Source organism: Erinaceus europaeus, chromosome 7, assembly GCF_950295315.1.
Source record: "Erinaceus europaeus chromosome 7, mEriEur2.1, whole genome shotgun sequence".
In the NCBI taxonomy this organism is placed as follows: Eukaryota; Metazoa; Chordata; class Mammalia; order Eulipotyphla; family Erinaceidae; genus Erinaceus; species Erinaceus europaeus.
The window spans coordinates 69,409,569-69,431,198 of NC_080168.1; positions in this window are offsets into that span (position 1 = coordinate 69,409,569).

Below are 21,630 nucleotides of genomic sequence, written 5' to 3' on the forward strand. Positions count from 1 at the left end.
AAAGAAACTATCACACAGACAAAGAGACCCCTCACAGAATGGGAGAAGATCTTCACATGCCATACATCAGACAAGAGACTAATCACCAACATATACAAAGAGCTCGGCAAACTTAGCAACAAAAAAAGCAAATGACCCCATCCAAAAATGGGCAGAGGATATGAACAGAACATTCACTACAGAAGAGATCCAAAAGGCTAACAAACACATTAAAAATTGTTCCAGGTCGCTGATTGTCAGAGAAATGCAATTACAGACAACATTGAGATAAGACCTCACCCCAGTGAGAATGGCATACATTTAAAATGACAGAAGCAACAAATGCTGGAGAATCTGTGGGGACAGAGGAAGCCTTCTGCACTGCTGGTGGGAATATTAATTAGTCCAGCCTCTGTGGAGAGCAGTCTGGAGAAATCTCACAAGGCTAGACATGGATCTTCCATATGACCCAGTAGTTCTTCTCCTAAAGATAAACTCCAAGGACTCCATAGTACCCAGCCAAAAGATATTTGTACACCTATGTTCATAGCAGCACAATTCATAATAGCTAGAACCTGGAAGCAACCCAGGTTCCCAACAGCAGATGAGTGGCTGAGAAAGTTGTGGTATATATACACAATGGAATACTATGCAGCTATTAAAAACAATGAACCCACCTTCTCTGACCCATCTTGGATGGAGCTAGAAGAAATTATGTTAAGTGAACTAAGTCAGAAAGATAAAGAGGCATATAGGATGACCCCACTCATAAACAGAAGTCGAGAAAGAAGAACAGAAGGAGAAATTCTAAGCAGGAGTTGACTGAATTTGGAGTAGTGCACCAAAGAAATAACCCTCGTTGGAGGGTGAGGGTGAATGTTCAGCTTCATGGGGTGGTGGTGGATGGAATGGGACACAGTCTTTCAGAGGTGGGAATGGTGTTTATATACACTCCTATCAATTTGCAGTCATTTTCAGTTAATCTTAAAATAAAAAAAATAAAGGCACATAATTTAATACATGAGATTTTTCAACAAAGATAGAAGAAAGGACATAAAAATAAGCAAATCTAGTGCTAAGGAATATAATATCCTTCAAAAAAGGTTAAGATTTTCTTGTTTTAATTAATGATTTAGTATTGATTTAAAAATTATGAGATAACAGGGTTATAATTCTATACCTTTCCTGCCACCAGAGTTCTGTGTCCCCATTCCCTTCACTGGAAACTACAGTAGTTTTTTTATGGTCACAGATATGGGTTGAATATTATCTCTATAACTATCTATATTTGTATATATTTGTCCTTTTTTCCCTGTGTTCCTGTTTTCTCTTATTTCTAAGTCACACCTACACTTATTACTGCTTCCAAAAGTCCTTCATATTTTCCTTTCCTCTCTCTGTGTTCTGATATAATTTGAGTTCAGAACCCACTGCTTATCTTCCCTCCATATTTAACCCACTCTGGGGGTATTGACCAAAATTCTTTTTGGCGTGCAGAAGGTGGTAGTTCTAGTCTCTGTAATTTCTTTTCAGTTGGACATGGTCAATCCCTATCAAGATACCAATGATATTTTTCAAGGAAATTGAAAAATTTGTCTAAAAATTTGTATGAGACACAAAAAGCCATGAATAGCCAAAGCACTTCTGAGGAAAAAGGATAAACTGGAGATATCATGCTCCCCAACTTCACTTAATACTATAAGGCAATAATGATTAAAACATCATTGTACTGGACTAAAATGCACACTTGGATCAATGAAACATAACTGAGAGCCAATATATGACCATGCACATTTATAACCACCTAATATATAATAAAGTCATCAGAATTATTCAGTGAGGGGTAATGAAAGTTTTTTTCAACAAATGGTGATGGGAAAATTAGACAGCTACATGTAGACAAGTGAAATTAGACCACTATGCATCAAAATCAAATAAAAATGGTTTAAAGATCTGGATATTATATCAGAAACTTAAAAATTTATAAAAGGAAACATCATTGAAACATTGCTGTATCTTTATATCAAAGATGTATTTGGAGATTAAACCCCCTTGACATGGGCAATAAAAAAAAAGAGTAAATAAATAGGATTCCATAAAACTAAAAACCTACACATTGAAATCAAACTACATAAGGATAACCAAGCAATTCAGTTCATGGGAGAAAATATTTTCACATAACACATCAGACAAGTGACTGATGTCAGATATCTATACAGAATTGGTACAGAAGAAGCAATAAAAAAGTGAGCCAAAGGTATTGTCTGGGGAGATGGTGTCAGATTTGGAAATAGGACTAGAAAGCTGCATCAGGGGAGATAGAAGCTCCCAAATATGGGAAAAGTATATAAATACTTAACTGTAAACCCCATCGATCTGATCTGGGACCCAGTCACAGGTACACAGTTTTATGCTTCACAGAGACCTGTTATAGAGAGACACAGAGCTATATATAGAATGAACCAGGTGTGTTTCTATCTGTGGCCCCTAAATCTGTTCTCTTCATACAAGCTCGTAAGCTTTTTCTTTGTCCTCTAATCATTCACTTTTTTAGAAATTATTATTTTATGAAGAATTCAACGTACAGTTGTTGACACATAGGTACAATTTCTCTTTCCTTCTTTTTTTTTGCCTCCAGGGTTATTGCTGGCGCTCGGTGCCTGCACCATGAATCCACTGCTCCTGTAGGTTATTTTCTCCCCTTTTTGTTGCTCTTGTTATTTTTATTTAATATATATATATATTATTTATTTATTTATTTCCCCTGTTGTTGCCCTTGTTTTTCATTGTTGTAGTTATTGTTGTTGTAGTTATTGATGTTATCATTGTTGGATAAGACAGAGAGAAATGGAGAGAGGAGAGTAAGACAGAGAGGGGGAGAGAGAGATAGACACCTGCAGACCTGCTTTACCACCTGTGAAGCGACTCCCCTGCAGGTGGGGAGCCTGGACTCAAACCGGGATCCTTACACTGGTCCTTGCTTCGCGCCACGTGTGCTTAACCCACTGCGCTACCACCAGACTCCCTGCTCTTGTTGTTTTATCATTGTTGTGGTTATTATTATTGTTGTCATTGATGTCATTGTTGTTGGATAGGACAGAGAGAAATAGAGAGAGGAGGGGAAGACAGACAGGGGGAGAGAAAGACAGACACCTACAGATCTGCTTCACCATTTGTGAAGTGACTCCCCTGAAGGTGGGGAGTTGGGGGCTTGAACTGGGATCCTTATGCTGGTGCTTGCTTTGCACCACCTGCCCTTAACCCGATGCTACTGCCCAACTCCCCAATCCATTATTTTTTATTTTATTTTATTATAAGTTTATAATAAATTATTTTAACACTTTTATGAAGAAGGTAATGGATTACAGTAGAGTTGTTGACACATGGGTACAGATTAAATTCTCATCTCGTCATGATTGTTATTTGCAAAATACTCATTCCCAACGTAGGTCCTTTTCCACCATTGTGTCCTAGGATCCACAAACCCAGCCCCTTAGCCCTCTCCCTGACCTCCTTCCTCATGGTCTTTGCTTTTGTTCAATACATACCACTCCATCCAAGTTTTATCTTGTGTTTTTCCATTTTGTTCTTGTTTCTTAAGATTCACATATGCTATGAAGCATCAGCATAAGCTTAGGTTTAAAATTCCTGAGAGTGGGGCTGGAGTAGTACTATATCCTTATAATGTCTTGGATTTAGAATAAGATAGACATGTTCATTATTCATAAATTCGTGTTTTTCTTATTGCTAATGTATTTGTTTTTGACATGAAACATTCAACCCCATAAAGTAACAATTTGAAGATATTTGGTGTGAGTCTCTCTTTCTTTCTCTTTCTTTCTTTCTTCCTTCCTTTCTTTCTTTCTTTCTTTCTTTCTTTCTTTCTTTCTTTCTTTCTTTTTTTATGCTTGAACATGAACTGTAAATTTTCACAGTGCCATGTGGTGGAGCTCACAGACAAAGGTTGATTCTCAGATTTTTTTTCTTTCATTCTTTTCCTGTTTGTTATACTCAAAATATTTTTAATCATATTACCATGTTGATGCTGATTAACTTTCCTATAAAAGCTATGATTTGATTTTATATTTTTATTGAAAATTTCCCTACCAGGTCTTAGTATCTTCCAATAAGATGCACCAATTCAAAGAAAGTAAATTGTGGGATACAAAATTTATGGTGCAGTATCATTTACTATACAGACACATAAGAAAACATGAGATTAAAATAACATGACTTGGGGGGGCGGAGCCAAGATGACAACTTGGAGGCAGCTGCTGGCGTGAGCTCCAACAAGCAGCGGCTTGTGACCTAGTATTCACTGGATAGGGTAAGATATTGGGTAAGATATTGGGCTGTCAGTAGGAGGGTGAATAAGGGGTCCTACGTGTGACACTAAAGTAGGGTTCTATAGCTCATTCAATCTTTGTATTTTCATTATCTGCTTCAGGGCAAGCTCTGGAAGGTCTGTTTTGTCCACTTCATGTCCACCACTCCATTGGCCACCAGAGAGGTGTCATAGAGGAGGAGAACAAGCCACCATAGGGGTGAATGTGATGACTCTGGACACTATGGCAGGGGATAGTGCGTTTATTGGGTTACACAGAGGTATTCTTATACTCAAGCAAGCAGGCAGAAAAGAGGAAGTATTGTTGGACCAATCATTTTAAAGGTTAATATTGTAAAGCGGGAACAAGCTGGGGAGAGAGAAGTTGTGGTCTTATCAGGAACAGGCTGGGGCAAAGGCTAATGCAATCTCAATTTTTAAGCTATTGAAAAACCTCCACACCCTTTTCCCTTTGGGAAATAGAAATGACTGTCTGTGCAGCAGTTTAGGCTAACAGCTCCTGCCCTCGGGTCAGGTGCAGAATTCTGGCAACAAGGCCATCTGAGGAGAGGGAGAAGGGAAAGGGAGGCTTCTTTTGGGTGAATTCCTACTGGTCTCAGAGGGATGATTGGAGTATCATCCTTGCTCGACTTGCCATATCCCCACAACTCCCTGCCCTAACTTAAACTCCATGGAAAAATGCACAGGTTTAGTATTTACCTGCTGAATGCTAAGGACTTGTTGAATGTGATGTACTAAGTGAATAAATACAAGTATTTTCTCAGCTTTGGTAGTTGTTTTCACCCTTGCTATATCAGGAAAACTGGAAATAGCTGTGCCCCTAGAAGCAAGGGGCTGAAGCACAGGTGAATCCCACTATAGGGCAGGGGGGTAGTGTTTGCTATCACAGTAGGTGAGCTGGCAGCTATGTGCCCCCTCTCACTCTCCCTAGGAGCCCAAACCATAAACTATATGCTCTGTCATCCATGGACCAGCAAGAGCAAAGAGCTAGATTTCAGCACAGATCCAGAAGGATGCCACAGGAGAGACACCTACAGCATGGCTTCACTGTTTGTGAAACTTTTCCCCTATTGGTGAGGACCAGGGTCCTGAACCCAGTTCTTTGCACACTGTAACATATGTGCTTAACCGGGTGCACCAAAACCTGGACCCAAAACATGGACTTTTCTCTTATAAAGATTTAGCTAGACACATTAAAAAATTTATTTGTTAGACTTTGGGACTTGGTGGTGCAATAAGCAGTTAAGTGGACTTGGGGCAGTGCACAATGAGCTGGGGTTAAGATCCTGTTTTATTTCCTTTCTTTTTCTCTATCCTCCCCCCACCTCTTTATTGCCACCATGGTTATTGCTGGGGGACTCTGTGGGGGCACTATGAATCCATCATTCCTGGTAACCATTTCCCTAGTTTTTTTTTAATTGGATAGGAAAGAAAGAAATTGAGAAGGGAGAGGATCTTAAAAGAGGGTTATTGATGGGGCTCAATGCAGGCACTACAAATCCACTGCTACAGTTGGTCATTTTCTTCTTTTTCCTTCTTATTTCATTTTATAGGACAGGGAGAAATTGAGAGGGGAGAGGGAAATAGAGAGAGAGAGAGAGAGAGAGAGAAAGAGGGACATCTGTACATCTGCTTCCCCACTTGTCAACTGTCCCCCCATAGGTGGGGACTGGGAGTTTGAATTTGGGTCCTTCCATTTGATAACATGTGCTGTCAACCAGGTGTGTCACCACCTGGTCCCTTTCTCTTCCCCTTTCAATTTCTGTCTTTATAAAAATCAATAAGATTAAGATAAAAAACATGCATTCTATCACTGAAAGTATTTTGCTGGCATGTGTACTATTATCATTCATTTATCAAGTGTAATTATGCTTATGAATATATTGGACTCCTCTTAATAGTCTATAAATTATTTCTGTGTAACTAGTACCAAGGGTAAAAAAGAATAATAACCAACATATGGTTTTCACATAAATAAAACAGCTGGGGGCACAATTTGATTATTATATGCTAGATAACTATGATGACAGTGTATTTGTCAGCAGTATGCATCTATTAAGTCACCTCACTGCACATCTCTCAACCCTGGGGAATAATGAATAATAGAGGGGATTCTTGTTTCGTGTAGATGGGTTTCGGCTCAAGTAGAGATAGAAAGAATGCACATAATATGCAGTCAGTGTGGATGTATGTCTGTTCTTTTGTGCTCTGCCTGATAAATGTCCTCAGCAAGATTGAAGTCTAGTTTCCAAAGGATGCTCCCATGTATAAGGTAAATTGCTTATATAAGTTAAGGAACTTGTTCATGACTGGGCAATCAATTGATGATGAGCTGTGATATGAACCAAAACCTCTTGACCTTCTGAGTTCCTAAATGTTGCTCCAAGGATACAGCTGACATTGAACTATAATGGGAAGGCCAAAGCTTACTCTAAGCATGCCCAGTCTGATAAATTTTAGTCACGTCCCAACAATTATAATTAGGAAAATTTTTGTAGACCATTGTTGTCTTTTTACTTATCCCTATAATTGAAGTGATTAGTATCTTTTATAGAGACGTATATGTATTGAATTGATTATTTCAAAAATGATTTAAGTCTATGACTTACTCAAATGATAGACTTTAAACCAAATCATATTTTTTCTATTATTTTTACAAAGGTTAGTGGCTTTCAAAATGGACTAACTGACAAATTATCAATGGATAATTTTAAAATATTTTCATGTGTTAACAGCAACAATTTTTCATTTAAAAGTACAAGATAAGCTAATAACTGCCTTTATAAACTAAGTGTATAGCTTATTCAGCTTGTTCTTCCTTAGAGTTCATGCTATGAAAAAGCAAATAAGACTGAGTAGCTGAGGAGTATTGTATCCAGCTGAATGCACATATAACAATGTACAAGGATATGGGTTCAGATGGTGAAGCAGTGCTGCAAATATATTTTTCTCTCTCTCCCTCTCCATCTATCTCTTTCCTCTCAGTTTTTCCCTGCCTTTATCCAATTAATAAATAAAAAATTATGAAAAAACAATTATTAGACTGTCAGCTAAGGAAGAACAAAAGACAACTTCCCTCTTCTCTCCTTTTCTTCTTCTTTCTTCCTTGTGTTATTCTGTCTTTTTTATTCTTCTCTTGGTCTTTCGTATTTCTGTTTCACTTTAAAAATAAATATACATGATACCAGTTCCACAGGAGAATTAAGAAGCAATTAAAATTTTAAATACAAATTATGTGCTAGATTTATCAGGCAATTTTATTCAATAAATGTGTACCTAAACTGACTCAACTCTGACTCAAAGCATCCAGAAATTTGAATTCATCACTTGAAAGTGAGGTCAAGTAAAGTATGTAACTTGGATCATTGATTTAATTAATAAAATACAATTTTAAGATTAACATTAAAAAAGTCTTACAATTTTCAATTTTCCTTACCCAAACTTAAGTTTGCTAGGTAAAATTATTCTAATAAGATAATTGCCAAACAATTTTTTTCTGTTTCATAGATTTGTTACTTTGAGCAATTATTGATAATCAGTTTAAAATTATCTGACATGGTAAGAATTCACATATTTATCATTAGTTAAAATTTGCAAGTGACATTTATTCTCCTCAGGCACATGGAAACTTTTCAACATCAGAAAATCAAATAGTGATTAGCTTGTGGCTTAGAGAAAGAAGATTATGCCATAGATGAGTTTACAAAAAGTTTAAAACACGCTACTAGATTCTAGAAATATGATAATGCAGGGCTAACAAGTATATAATATAAAGAAATTTGAAATAAAACAAACACAGAATGATTTGACAAGAAAATAAATTTGAGGTGGCTGTGCAGTAGCACACCGGGTTAAGCACACATAGCGCTAAAGTGCAAGGACCCTCACATGGATCCCAGTTCAAGCCCCAGGCTCCCCACCTGTGTAGGACTATGTGAAAGCTTGGTAGAGCTTAGGGAAGCTCTCCCATCCTCTGATGGAGGTCTGGAAAGATGCCCCACTTGTTAGCCTCTCTCCTCATAGAGATGAGCCAAGAGGGAAAAGTCTCCCAGACTCAGTTTCTCCTTGTTAGTATCTCAAGCTCACAGAAACCCTACAGGTCTCTCACACTTAGTTTCCCCTGCTGACAGGTCAAATGGTTGCCTGCTTTAAGGTTCACTCAAAGTTCATGATAGTCACTCAAAGTTCACACATCCACTTCACCTTTTGATCACAAAGGAGAACACACTCTATCATATACCCCCAATAGCAGACAGTGAAAAGCCCCCAAATCTTAATTCCTTGTGTTCCGATATTTTTGATTTACATCAAGCCTTGTTTTTCTTCTCTCTATCTCACCTTAGTGGTTTAACCCCTATGCTTCTCTCAAATGCCTTTGGATAATTAAAGTGTCTGCATCATTGAGACTAATTGTTTTGACCTTTATTTATTGCATCAATTCTTGTCATACCAGCCCCCTACCATAGGGGCAAGCTGACCTTTAAGAAAACTGTAATTTCTGACGTGTTTGAAAAATGTTCTTTGTTTAACTTTCTATATAAACCCAAACCCACCTTCGAGTAAATGAGTGTTTGTGCCAGAATACTCCCCGATGCCTCCTGTCTAAATCTCTGGGCCTCTTAGAGCCAGAGAGGGAGGGTCAGTGACTTGCCTCCTGGCTGGATCCACTCCAGGAGTGCCAGCCCACCTGGAGGTGGTTCACTTTGCAATCAGTAAAGCAGGTCTGCAGGTGTCTAACTTTCTCTTCCCCTCTCCATCTTCCCTTCCCCTCTCAATTTATCTCTGTCCTATCCAACAACAACAGCAACAGGGACAACAATGGAAAAAAGATGGCCACCAGGAGCAGTGGATTTGTAGTGCAGGCACTGAGCCCCAGCAATAACCCTATTGGCAAAATAAAAGAAAACAAGAGAGGAAAAAATAAACTTGAATTATAGTTCATCAATCTTTTGACTGAGGAAATTTGTCATACTCTTTTCAAATAACTAAGGATTAAATTTAATATCTAAATAAAATTGTGTCTGTTTTAGTTTTTATCTGTTTCATTTTTAATCAGACTTTTGCTATTAGGTAATATAGCTAGCAACTGAAACAGATGTTTCTGGATTGACTTATCATCAGTTTGGAATTTGACCAGAACTAAAGCTTATCTTTGGATTGGATATCAAGAGTTTCTTGAAAGCCTCTTGTTCTTGGACAATATGAAAGTTACTAAATTTGAAAGTTGACTTATCATAAACAGATTCTCTTTAGTTGTAATATGGAAAGTTATTTGAAATATATATGAAAACTGCCTTGGTCCAATAGACTTATTTTTATTTTTTGAGAAAATGAATTTAAACAAGACGATGCAAGTGACCTATCATTAAGTAATGGGGTTTCATTTTAGGTTAGGAAGATGGAGATGGTAAAATCACACACAGAGGAAAGTAAAAATGAGTCAAGTTCTAGATTTATATGGCAATGGTCTTGATGACCATTATCTCTTAATTGTTTTAACTTCCTCTGACCTTTTCACAGAGTAGTTAGTAGAATTCTAGCAAGTATTCAGAGTGTAAATGCAAGTTCTTTAGTATAGTAACAGCTCACTTGGTAGAGTGCATGCTTTGCTATGAATGAGGTCTTAGACTTTAGCTCCTGTACCACATGGGAACACCAGAGTACCTGGAGAAGTTGGTAATGTCTCTCTTTCTCTTTCTGACAGTTGTAGGACCATCAGCACCACGGAACAAAAAACGAAACAAAACACATACACCACTGTCACAAGAAACTTGAGAATGAAGAATGAGGTAATCCAAAGTTATCAGAAGGTAGTATTTACTTCTAATAAATATTGGCATGGTAATAAGTAGAATAGAGAGGAAAATAAGAATTTCTTATTTGAAAAAATAAAATAAGACCTCACACCTACAGACATCTAATCTTTGACAAGGCAACCCAGACTAATACATTGGGAATGGAGAATCTCTGCAACAAATGGTATTGGAAAAAAATGGGTTGATATGTGCAGGAGTACTGAATTTCATTATATTTCACCAAACACAAATGTAAATACCAAGTGGAACAAGGACATGGATGTTAGACCAGAAACTGTCAGATACTTAGAGGAAAATATTGGCAGAACTCTTTTTCCATCTAAATTTTGAAGGCATCTTAAATGATATAAATGCAACTACAAAAAAGACTAAAAAATAAACTAATGGAACTACACCAAATTAAAAAATCTGCACGGCAAAAGATACTACCACCCAAACAAAGGGACCCCTTACAGAATGGGAGATCTTTATCTGCCATATATCAGACAAGAGGCTAGTAACCAAAATACATAAAGATACAGAACTCTGCTGGTGGAAATTATATGGGATTGTACCCCTCTTAATACCACCATTGTGTCAATCATTATTAAATGACTAGTAAAAAAAAAGTAAAATAACAGCTCCACCATCTAAAAGTTATTACCTTGGGCAAGTTCTTCAGCTCTGTAAACTTCAACCACCTAGTTTACTAAAAAAGAAAGAAAGAAAGAAAGAGAGAGAGGGAGAGAGGATTATATCTGCATTTCCTCCATGAGACAAAATAAGGCTGCCAAAGTGGACAGCTACCCATCATTCCCCCAGAAGTCACTCCTCTAGATGTGATAGCTATAGGATAGGAATCCTGTATAGAACTTAGGGTTATCAAATACTGGTAGGGGAAAAATAAAAATTGAAGGTTGTTAAAATAGTTCTTTAAAGTAGAATCCAACACTTCAAAGTGGTTTAGTTCAGAATTCCTACAAATGTTAATCATAATTGTTCCATCCAGTCTCTTATCTTACTACCTCTCTTTAACATATCTCTCTAATCATAGTATAATATACAAATATTTTGTAAAAGAATCAGAAAGTTGTAATCCAATAGTATAAGTGGAAGCAACTAAATGTTGAAGTAATATTTTTATCTAATAGACCCCAGGTGGTGGCAAACCTGGTAGAGCACACATTACCGTGCACAAAAACCTTGGCTCCAGTCATTAGTCCTCATCTGCAGGGGAAAAGCTTCATGAGTAGTGAATCAGGACTGTAGATGCCTCTCTGCTTTAGTCCCTCTCTATTTCCCTCTCATCTCTCAAGTTCTCTGTATTGTTAATTATAAGAAAGAAAAAAGGAAAAAAAAAGGCCACCAGGAGTGGTGGATTCATTGTGCATTGCACAGAGTCCCAGTAATAACCCAGGTGGCAATTTAAAAAATTATGATTATCAACTAATAGTACAGGGTAAATATACTATTGGAGAAACTAGACATCCCATAGGGAATGGGTGGCTTTAAAGTGCATCAGTTATGTAGCATCATCACAGAACAGTGCTTGGTGTGTAGCATTAATCACTGAAATGGCATCACAACTAACTTCTCACTAAGTCATGACATTGTTTCTGTACTAGTCATGTGATCTGGTTAAATACTTTAGAAAGCAAAGTGAAGCCTAGAAAAATAACTGGTTTGATGGGACAAGTCTTTCAGTGGTGGGAATGGTGTTTATATACACTCCTATTAATTTGTAGTCATATATATCACTATTTAATTAATATGAGAGGAAAAAATTGATTGTATGTCTCAAACTTTTTAAAGCACAGACTGAGTCATTTTAATACATAGGCTGAATCTTTGATATGCTGACTCTTTTAAAAGCTTAGACCAGAGAGAACAGAAGCAATCAGTGGTACAGCTATATACAAATAATATCAAAGGACATAAATTATGGTGATGTTGGTTATTATACAGCAAATCCTAACAAAGGGATTTTTCAAGGTTAACCCAATTACCAAATACTTTCCAGCTAGCATGAGGGTGTTTCTTCCTGGGCACATGCTCTCTGGGTTGGAAAGAACTCGACTGGAGCCAACCTGGGCTGCTGCTTACTCAGCAATTTGGGAGAGAGACCAGGAACTCGAGGCAGAGTGAGAACACAATGCAATGCCTTTATTTATTAGAGACAACACCTTTATATATATCTTTAACCAGAAGTGGCAAGTGGGGAAAGGAAATGGCTAGGAGAGGGGGTGGAGAAAAGAAAAGAGAATGAAGGTAGAAAGCTTCCATAGCAACTATTGTGAAGGTTCTAACCAGTGGGATTAACCAATACCCTGCCGGCAGGGTGGGTCTCAGGCAAAACAATGATTATGTAAATAGACCACAGCATCAAGCAATGCAGGGGAGCTGGCATAATTTCCAACATCTCCCCCTTTCTTTTTATCTAATGGCCATAATATCAGGAATGCAGGGTGCTTTGTGAGACAGGGAGTCTGATAGGACAAAGCACAGCTTTGGGGTTACCATTGTCCTTCCTTGCTCAACCTCTCGGCAGAGAGAGAGACTAACAGAATTGACACACCCCTTAGGTTCAAGCCCTGCCAAGCTCAACCACATTCTCTCAATTTCCTGACATCTCCCTCTTTCTAAATGGCCATATTTAAATGGGTTAATGTCTGTAAAATACTTCATCTCTGACAGAGGAATAGTAGTGTAGGGGTGAACAGAAGCCTGTTGGGAAGAAACCTGAATGATATCATGTAGGCGTTTTCAAAAAGAACTGGCATAAGACAGGGAGGGATAAGTAAGAGTAGCAAGGGACAGTGTGAGACTGAAGAGAGGCCTGGTAGGTGGAGAGGGGCTGCCTGATGGGCAGAAAGGGGGCGCTGCCTGATAGGTGGAGGAGTGGGGGCCTGACAGGCTCAGGGGCGAAAGGGGTGATCTGGCGTTGCAGAGTCCCAAGACAGCTGGCTGCAAAGTCCATGTACTGCTATAGTCAGTCCTCAAGAAGTCCAGCAGTGTAGAGGAAGTGTCCAAAGGTGTACCAGCAAGCCTGATAGAAGTGCCAGTTCAATGCTAACGACCAGGGGAAGAAATGCCAGGGAATGAAATGCTGCACATCTGTCTCGATGGGGAAGGTCAGCCACCGGAATTTTGCTTCTCTGTAGAGAGTGAGCTGGAACCACCAAAACATGACAGGTGAAGAAGAAGCAGGATAGTCAGACAGCAATGGGTGAGAGAAAGGCAGTAAGAAAGTTCTGTCCTTGGAGTCTGTGAATCAGGTTCTTTAGATTGTGTCAGGTCACATTATTGGTTTCGGGGGTGTGTGGTAGTCGTACCATCTAGTGGGCAATGTCAGAGTGTGCAGGGGTCCAGATGGTTTTCCGAGGGTTCCTGTGAAAGAAATAATGTGATTATAACAATAACTATCTATTGTCTTCTTGAACTTTAAGTCAGCAGGAACCTCACATTTACACTACAGAGTCTATATTTCCCCTTTCATAGAGCCTTAGGGTGGGGAACACTTTCCTGCATGCTTCTCTCAATTCATACCAAATAATACTGCATCTGCTGATCCCAGCCTAATCAATGCAACAAGTACCACCTCAGCATGCCTCACTTCAGACTGTGTCCAGAGACTTCAGGTGTGGAATGACAACCCTTTAGCTTCATTACTTGGGTGAGACCTTTCCTTTCATAGTATTATCTAATTCCATTCCAGGCAGTTCACTTCCTAACAAAGTCCCAAAACCTAGATATAGACTAGGTCCCATGAAATAGAGCATATTTTTACACTTACATAAACTAGGGCAAAATATATACCTGAAAGCAAAAGTACACAATTGTCTGCAGTGAGTACACCCCAACACTTCATCTGCACTATTCCAGCCTTTAAGTCCATGATTGGTCAACAATTTGTTTGGCTTTGTATGTTAACTCTCTTGTAAACCACCAGGTTCCAGATGCCAGCATGATGCTGACCAGACTTCCCTGGACAGATGACCCCACCAATGTGTCCTGGAGCTCCACTTCTCCAGAGCCCCACCCTACTAGGGAAAGTGAGAGGCAGGCTGGGAGTATGGATCAACTAGTCAACGCCCATTTTCAGTGGGGAAGCAATTACAGAAACCAGACCTTCCACCTTCTGCATCCACAATGACCTTGGATCCACACTCCCAGAGGGTTAAAGAATAGGAAAGCTATCAGGGGAGGGGATGGGATATGAAGATCTGGTGGTGGGAACTGTGTGGAGTTGTACCCCTCTTATCCTATAGTTTTGTTAATAGCTCCTTTTTTTAATTAAACAAAAAAAAGAAAAATAACTGGTTTGTACAGACTTTGTACAAGCTGTATGTCCTAGGTCAGTGTTCAGCTCCTCACAGTTTTTAGCCCCTGATTGAGGGCTCCAGAGGAGTTTTAGAAAAAGTAGAGACAATGGATGATGAATAGTACCTACTAGAGCACCTACACTCAACTAATAGTAGCCTGAGGTGTTCAGCTAATATATGGAGTCATAAGTCCTTCAAAGAGCTGACATTGTGGATTAAGAAGGGAGTACAGGGAGTCAGGCTGTAGCGCAGTGGGTTAAGCGCAGGTGGCGCAAAGCACAAGGACCGGAGTAAGGATCCAGGTTCAAGCCCCGGCTCCCCACCTGCAGGAGAGTTGCTTCACAAGCGGTGAAGCAGGTCTGCAGGTGTCTGTCTTTCCTCCTCTCTGTCTTCCCCTCCTCTCTCCATTTTTCTCTGTCCTATCCAACAACAACAATAATAACTACAACAATAAAACAACAAGGGCAACAAAAGGGAATAAATAAATAAATAAATAAATAATTTAAAAAAAAAAAAGAAGGGAGTACAAGCTAGCACTAATAAATTCTAGATGCAGACTTGCACAAATGCTTGTGATGGGCTAAGGGGGTTGATATTGTTTCCAGATTCTTGGGTAATACCTGTCCAAAAGGTAAAACTTAGAAATCTCTTACTTTTGAAACTGTGCCTCTAAAGCACAGGGGGTTCTAGATATTATATCTGGAGGCCCATGGACCCCACTGGGTGTTGAGGGGCTTGTGCAGGTATATAGTCTTGGCTTCTTTCAGTATCTCTACCAAGGTTCAAGCAAATCTGAACTCCACCAACATGCAGTAAAGACTTGGATTCCTGGTAAGATCATTAAGGAATGTAGTTTAAATGCGGGACTCATTTTTTAAAAAAATTATTTATAAAATGGAAATATTGACAAGACTATAAGATAAGAGGGGTATATTTCCACACAATTCCTACCACCAGAACTCCATATCCAATCCCTTCCCTTGAGAGCTTCCCTATTTTTTATCCCTTTGGGAGTATGGGCCTAGGATCATTATGGGGTGCAGAAAGTAGAAGGTCTGTCTTTAGTAATTGCTTCCCTGCTGAACATGGGCATTGGCAGGTCTATCTATACTCACAGCCTGTCTCTCTCTTTCCCTAGTGGGGCAGGGATCTGGTGAGGCGGGACTCCAGGACACATGATGGGGTCATCTGCCCAGGGTAGTCTGGCTGGCATCATGGTAGCATCTGGAAACTGGTGGCTGAAAAAGAGTTAGATATAAAGCAGAACAAATTGTTGACTAATCATGAACCTAAAGGCAAGAATATTGCAGATAAAGTGTTGGGGTCTCCATTTTGGATAAAGCTAGTAGGTCTATTTTAGGTATAGTCCAAGGGACCCATGACTTACTAGATTTTGCCTAAGCCTGACATCTAATATGCAGGTGGACCTAGGTTATTTTCTGGGAGAGATGGTATCATAGTGGAAAAAGGATTAAAAATCTGGATCAGGGAAATGGGTAGCTCTCAAATATGGGAAAAGTATATAAATACATTTTCTGTTAACAGTATCTATTTGATCTGGAACCCATATTCAGCACAGGAGCCTATGTATCCTCTGTATCCCTGTAGGTTTGAGCTCACATTTGGTGGTCACAGCTAGGAACATTCCAGGCTGCAGTAATTTCAGGACTCATCTTCCTTGGGTGGTAGGTAAAGTATGTTGTCCAACCTCCCTTTGGAGAATGAAACATTCCCAACCATTATTGATCCACATTATTGAGGGCAAGGTCCTACAGGAGCCCACAAGGGGGTCTATTATATTGTTCTTGATGGAGATGACCAGTGACAGTGGCAAGAGGGATCTGTTAGAGGTCTGGGCTAATCACATTTGTGTGGGAATTCCAGGGTCCCTTGACTAGGGCCACAAGTGATGGTGTGGCCTGGTAGTGACTAAAGAGTCATCATTAAAGTATGCCAGTTTCTTGCCCTTATTCAGTTTTTGTAGTCCTTACTTTGTCTGATAAGGTTCGCTTTGGAGTGATTGAGGGAAGGATAACAGGAGGTAGGTGAGGAGGGTATCTAGGTCTAAGCAGAAACTATCTGATTAAGTATTTTATGGTGTCTTTTTAAGTCTTTCTACTTGCTTGATGCATTTATTGACTCACTGCAAACTATTGTGCACTTATGCTTTAAAGTGTATGTTTTCCCCTAACTTATGGATACATGTACATCTGCCCTATCTCATGGGCCCTGGTCTATATCTATGTTTTGAGTTTTGGTTAAGAAGTGTAACACTGGAAATGGAATTAAGGAGTCCTATCAGCTAGAAAAGTTCTCACCAGAGTAATTAAGTGGAAGGGTTGACATCCACACCTGATGTCTCTGGACACAGTCTGAAGTGAAACATGCTGAGGTGGTACTGGTTGCATTGCCTAAGGTGGAATCAGTAGATGCAGTATCAGTTGATATGAATTGAGAAAAGCATGTAGGAAAGTGAGCCCCACCCTAGAGGTTCCAGGCCTAGGAGAAATATGGGCTTTACAGAGAAAGGGGAAGGTTCCTGCTCTCTAAGGGCTTAAGAATGGAATAGATAGTTATTGCTATAACCAAATTATTTGACAACTGGATTAACTTTGAAAATCCCTTTGTTAGGGTTTGCTGTATCATACAAGACCTCACCATAATTTATGTTCTTTTATGCTATTTACATATAGCTGTATCTTATAAAATAACATCACCAGTTGCTTCTGTTCCTGGGAGGCACTCTTATTTGATAGTTCATTCCATGCTGTGGTTTTTGTCTCTTGTTTTTGTCTTGTGTAGTCAGATGAAACCTGGGCCTCTCAATGGATAAGATGTCAGTGTCATACTGTGTTGAGAAGTTAGCAACACAATGTAGTCCAAAATGTAAAGCTAAGAAAGAAATAACAGGAGTCCAGTTTGCTGTAGTGAAATGACCTATAGAGGCCCTGACAATTTAGTTGCATAACTTAACCTTCCTTCAACTGGGAATTTCTTTGGAAAATTGTGATTGAAAATGAATTTTTGGCCTTTAACAGGAATGTGCCCCCTTTAAAGAAGAAAACTGAGAAAGTTTGAAGTCATAGAGTGTATGCAGTACTACTACTATCCAATTAACTACATAAGTGAAGCATTGATTTGTTTGTTATTCAGGTAAGAAAGGAAACAGATGGAAAAATTACCCCAACCAGCAAGGTCTCAGAGAGAATAATCATTGTCTAAGGTGTCTGTGTTTAGAAGTTTATGAAAAGTTTTTATCACCTCAGCTCCATTTATAAATATGTCTAGCAGGTTTTATAAATAATGAAGTTTATAAAATATTTCATTTGGTATGTTTCTTTCTCATTGTCTCCCTCATACTCTCATTTCTATTTTTTAAAATTTATTTATTAATGAGAGGGATAGGAGGAGAGAGGAAGAACCAGACATCACTCTGATACATGTGCTGCCAGGGATTGAACTCAGGACCTCATAGCTTTAGAGTCCAACACTTTATGCATTGTGCCACCTCCCAGACCACACATACTCTCATTTCTAAACCAATCAATGATCACTTTATAGTAAAAAGCAGCTGAATGGCATGCCAGACAATGCAATGGTGCATTGTCTTCCTTCTTGTTGTTTAGCTGAAAATGAAAACAAATCCTATGTAATTACACAAGTGGATTATGCCATAATAAGCATTCAAAAATACTATAATTTGTAATGTAGTCTTCTGCCTTGATTTCTTCTCTAAAAGGCAATGCTAAGGTTCTTCTCTCATCTTAAAGCTTGTGAAACATTTAGTCTTGACGTTTTCCTTCCCAAAGAATAGAAGAAATCAAATGTTTTTTGATGTTATAGGAGTATAAATGTAAAAAAAAATATTTAAAACAATGGTAAAGTTAGATTTTTTCCATTTTATGTTGATTTGCTGGAATCTTGTTGTCACAGGGGTTCAATTTCACATCTCCCCTAAGATATAGGTCAGCACGTCTTCAATCCATCCTCTTCTGCCAGCACAGGGCACTAGATTCCCCCACTTTCTCAACCCTCCTCCTCACCTCCCAACCTCTGAGTTCTTTGACTTACTGCAATAGACCACTTTCCATTGAGGTTTCACTACACATACACACACACACACACACACACACACACACACACACACACACACACGAGTGAGATTACCCATTATTCTTCCCTTCTTCCCTCCAGCTCCACCCATGTTGTGGCAAAAGAGAAAATTGTATCATTTCTACAGCTGAGTTCCATAGCCACCTTTCTTACTTTCTTATTTTTTTTCCCTGTTTTTTTTCACTGTTTAGCTCTGGTTTATGGTGGTGCAGGGAACTGAACCTGGCATATCCACTAAAGCATGAATAGTCAGTCAGAGCACAGTAAAACCACTGCCTGCCTATCTGTGTGGAAAGTTTTTTTTTTCTTTTTCTATGTTTTTAAGTGTGTCACAGAGAAGAGCGATGCATGAAGGGGATTTTCTGGTTGAAAGACCAATGCTTGGAGCCTGGTGGTGGTGGACCTGATTCTGTGCACGTGTTATAATGCTCAAAGACCCGGCTTCAAGCTCCCAGTCCCTACCTGCATGGGGAAAGCTTTGTGAGTGGTGAAGCAGGGCTGCATGTGTCTTTCTCTCTCGCCTCCCTCCCACTTGATTTCTGGCTGTCTCATTCCAGTAAATAAATAAAGACTCAAAAAGTTTTTTTAAAAAAATCTTTAAAAAAAACACACATGCTTGTTGAATAGTAATAGTGATAGTGGGCAGCCCTGCCTAGTACCTGATCTGAAGGGAAATGCTTCCAGTTTTCCATCATTGAGTATGAGGTTGGCTGTAGGTTTGCTATATATAGACTCCACTATCTTCAGGAATTTTCCATCTAATCCCATTTTCTGTAGTGTTTTGATCATGAAGGGATGTTAGATTTTGCCAAAGGCTTTCTCTGCATCTATTGATATAGTCATGTGGTTTTGATCTTCTTTTATTGATATGGTAGATCACATTGATTGATTTACATATATTAAAGCAACCTTGCATCTCTGGGATAAACCCTGCTTGGTCATGATAAACAATCTTTTTAACAGACTGTTGTATCTGGTTGGCTAGAATTTTGTTCAATATTTTCGCATCTATGTTCATCAGAGATATTGGTCTGTAGTTTTCTTTTTTGGTTGTGTCCCTGTCTGCTTTTGGTATGAGAGTGATGTTGGCTTCATAGAAGCTGGAAGGGAGTATTCCAGTGTCTTCAATCTTCTGGAAGACTTTTAAAAGTAGAAGCATTAACTCTTCCTTGAAGGTTTTGTAGAATTCATTTGTAGGCCATTTGGTCCAGGACTTTTATTCTTGGGGAGATTTTTGATAATTGTTTCAATTTCATTGGCTGTGGTGGGCCTGTTCATATTATCTAGTTCCTCTTTATCTAATTTTGGAAGTTTGTAGGTATCTAGGAACTTGTCTATTTCTTCCAGGTTCTCTAGCTTGGTGGCATATAGTTATTCATAGAAGCCTCGTATGAAATGTTGAATTTCTGTTGATTCACATTTTCACAATGGTGTCTGTTGTGAAATCTCCTCTTTTATTTACAATCCTATTTATTTGGGTCTTCTCTCTTTTTTGATTTGTGAGTCTGGCTAAATGTTTGTCAATTTTGTTCACTCTTTCAAGAACCAACATTTACTTTCGTTGATCTTTTGTATGGTTTTCTTAGTTTCAATGTTATTTATTTCTGCCCTAACTTTAGTGATTTCTGTCCTTCTGGTTCCTTTGTTCTTCTTCTAGGTCTTTTTATTTTATTTTGTTTTTCTATTTATTTATTTTCCCTTTTGTTGCCTTTTTAAAATTATTTTTGTAGTTACTGTTGTTGTAATTGATGTCATCATTGTTAGACAGGACAGAGAAAAATGGAGAGGAGAATTCAGAGAGGGGCAGATAAAGATAGACACCTGCAGACCTGCTTCACTACCTGTGAAGCAATTCTGCTGCAGGTGGGGAGCAGCGGCTTGAACTGGGATTCTTACGCTGGTCCTTGTGCTTTGAACTACCTGCACTTAACACATTGTGCTACTGCCTGATCCCTTTCTTCCAGGTCTTTAAGGTGTGCCATCAGGTTGTTTATTTGTACTTTTTCTTGTTTCCTAATGTGTGCTTGTGTGGCTATGAAATTCCCTCTCAGAACTGCCTTAGCTGTGTCCCAAATATTTTAATAGCTTGTGTCTTTATTTTTATTGAACGCTTGAAACCTTTTGATTTCTCTCTTTATTTCCCCTTTGACCCAGTAGTTGTTAAGTAATGTACTCTTGAGCTTCCACATTTTGGGACTATTAGTAATCTTGTGTTTATTCTGAAGTGTTAGTTTAATTCCTCTGTAGTCTAAGAAGATGCTTGGGATGATTTCAATGCTCTTGAATTTGCTGATGCTGTCTTTGTGGTCTAACATATGGTGTATCCTTGAGAATGACCCATGTGGACTTGAGTAGAACATGTATTCCAGTTTCTTGGGGTGAATGACTCTGAAAATGTCAATAGTCCTAGTTTATCTATCTCCTCATTTTTTATTGATTTTCTTCCTGGATGATCTGTCAAGCTGAGAGAGTGGGGTGTTGATATCCCCTACTATGACTGTGTTGCTGTTAATATATTGTTGTAGCTCTTTCAGTAGATGTTTGATGTATTTAGATGGCTTCTCATTGGGTGCATAGATGTTAATAATTGTTAAGTCCTCTTGATTGACTGGTCCTCTGAGCATTAAGTAATATCCATCCCTATCTTTTTAAATTTTATTTATTTTAAAGTCTATCATGTCAGACATAAGAATAGCTATTCCCACTGCCCCTTTTTGTGGGCCATTGGCTTGTTTGATAGTTTTCCATCCTTTCACTTTGATTCTGTGTTTGTCTTGTTGAGTCACGCTGGTTTCCTGTAGACAACATATTGTTGGATTGTGTTTTCTGATCCATAATCTTACTCTGTGCCTTTTAATAGGTGATTCAGGCCACTGACATTTATTAATATCATAGATTGAAGATATGTAGCTGTAGCCTATTGTGGTGTTGAGGATTGGATCTGAGACAATCTCAGGCATGAGAATCTTTTTTGCATAACTACTATGTGGCCCCTGAAACCCAGGGATGGCTTTCTACAATCTAAAATATAGATGCTAGAAAAGAAGGTCAATGCTTTGCAGTCCCTAAATGTTCA